Below are 2,500 nucleotides of genomic sequence, written 5' to 3'. Positions count from 1 at the left end.
GGGTTACTCACGGCCGGAGATCACACTCGACTCTCTTGTACTCACCTGTAAAGAGAAACATGGGTCATTAATACCAGAATATGAATTATACAACCAGAGAAAGTTTATACAACAGGAGAGTTAATACAACAGGAGAAAGAATTAATATAACCGGAGAAACAGTTTATACAACATGAGAAAGTTTATACAACAAGAGAAACAATTTATACAACAGGAGAAACAATTTATACAACAGGAGAAAGCGATATATTTCAAATATAAACCCGGAATTTGAAAGGAGTTATGTTAGACGCAAAACTACAGAGCCTTTGGTGTCAGATGGGTTGTGTCAAGTGACGCAGACATGTGTCAGGTGACGCAGACATGTGTCAGGTGACGCAGACATATGTCAGGTGACGCAGGCTTGTGTAAAGTGACGCAGGCTTGTGTAAAGTGACGCAGGCTTGTGACAGGTGACGCAGACATGTGTCAGGTGACGCAGACATGTGTCACGTGACGCAGACATGTGTCAGGTGACGCAGGCTTGCGTCAAGAGACGTGAGCTACCATAGTGATCAGTGACACAGGCTACATGACCTCCCCCTCTTCTATTCAATTACTTCCTCAACAATAAATATAAACAGCCCCCCTCATCTGTGACATATTAGGGGGGAAACACACGACCACTTCCATTATCTCTATGGCCGAAATTAATATTCAACAACGTGCTGCATTCATCTCTTAAGTCGGCGTGGCATGTAATTATATTCCAGCGAGGGACTAAAAACACAGCTAGAAATTAATGGTATCCAGGGAAGTCCGCTGTTTTTATTTGGCGTGGATGTACACACACACACACACACACACACACACACACACACACACACACACACACACACACACACACACACACACACACACACACACACACACACACACACACAAATCTAGCGTTGGGTTTTATCTAGCCGTTCGCAGTAAGAAACTTTTGATATAATATATTGCTTGGTGTCTTAAGGGGGGCCTTATAAACTAACTCACTCAGCGGTGTGGAGGCTCCCAGCGCGTCTGAGGCGGCCGGGGGGGCGGGAGGGGGGGAATGTGTTCTGTCTTAGTGGCCAAGGTATTTATGTATATGCTATATGTGTATGTATATAGAGCATGTTTGTATGTGTGTACTCGGCTGTATGTGCTGGCAGGACGAGTTTTAGGTCCTGGGGGCTAGATTCACAAAGGAGTTACGCAAGTACTTACGAACGTGTACATCTTTCCGCAATCTTTGACGGCTTTGGTTACATTTATTAAACAGTTTACATGTATAAAAACTTCCCAATCAGCTATTGTTATTGCTATAAACAGCCTCCTGGTGCTTCGGTGCTCGTTAACTGTTTAATAATTGTAAACAAAGCCGCCAAAGATTGAGAAAAGATGTACAGATTCGTAAGTGCTTGCGTAACTGCTTCCTGAATCCGGCCCCTGGCCTCTACAAGTGATTCCTGACCTTCTGGGTTATCATAGCTGCTCTTGAAACAATGTCTGGAGTCAGACTCCACCTCCTCCACGTGTTGGATGTTCTTATATTGAAGACGTGTTGCTTCCTTGTATCACTGTGGCTCGTCTGAGTGTCTGGTTATAACCCCCAGTCCTCCCCTGCTGTTGTGTATGTCCTCCCCTGCTATTGTGTATGTCCCCCCCTGCTGTTGTGTATGTCCTCCCCTGCTGTTGTGTATGTCCTCCCCTGCTGTTGTGTATGTCCTCCCCTGCTGCTGTTGCGTATGTCCTCCCCTGCTGTTGTGTATGTCCTCCCCTGCTGCTGTTGCGTATGTCCTCCCCTGCTGTTGTGTATGTCCTCCCCTGCTGTTGTGTATGTCCTCCCCTGCTGTTGTGTATGTCCTCCCCTGCTGTTGTGTATGTCCTCCCCTGCTGTTGTGTATGTCCTCCCCTGCTGTTGTGTATGTCCTCCCCTGCTGCTGTGTATGTCCTCCCCTGCTGTTGTGTATGTCCTCCCCTGCTGTTGTGTATGTCCCCCCCTGCTGTTGTGTATGTCCTCCCCTGCTGCTGTGTATGTCCTCCCCTGCTGTTGTGTATGTCCTCCCCTGCTGCTGTGTATGTCCTCCCCTGCTGTTGTGTATGTCCTCCCCTGCTGTTGTGTATGTCCTCCCCTGCTGCTGTGTATGTCCTCCCCTGCTGCTGTGTATGTCCTCCCCTGCTGCTGTGTATGTGTGTGTGTGTGTGTGAGAGAGAGAGAGAGAGAGAGAGAGAGAGAGAGAGAGAGAGAGAGAGAGAGAGAGAGAGTATCTCATCTAACCTCTTTTCCGAAGCCCACACCGAACGGATATCATCAGCGTATGCTAGGTTGGTCAACACAAGAACTGCATTTAGAAATATGAAAATGGAATCATTCAGGAACTTATATATATATATATATATATATATATATATATATATATATATATATATATATATATATATATATATATATATATATATATATATATATATATATATATATATATTATAT

At 45.1% G+C, this 2,500-nt stretch overlaps 1 protein-coding gene across 4 annotated transcripts in view; it reads right to left on the bottom strand.

Annotated features, from left to right (window-relative positions):
* Window positions 1-2,500, bottom strand: part of LOC123749683 (NGFI-A-binding protein homolog) — a 359,667-nt gene that overhangs the window by 103,251 nt on the left and 253,916 nt on the right. The window lies entirely within an intron of this gene.

This window comes from Procambarus clarkii, chromosome 89 (assembly GCF_040958095.1).
Source record: "Procambarus clarkii isolate CNS0578487 chromosome 89, FALCON_Pclarkii_2.0, whole genome shotgun sequence".
Lineage (NCBI taxonomy): Eukaryota > Metazoa > Arthropoda > Malacostraca > Decapoda > Cambaridae > Procambarus > Procambarus clarkii.
The sequence above is the reverse complement of the archived record's forward strand: the minus strand, read 5'-3'. Positions and strand labels throughout refer to the sequence as shown.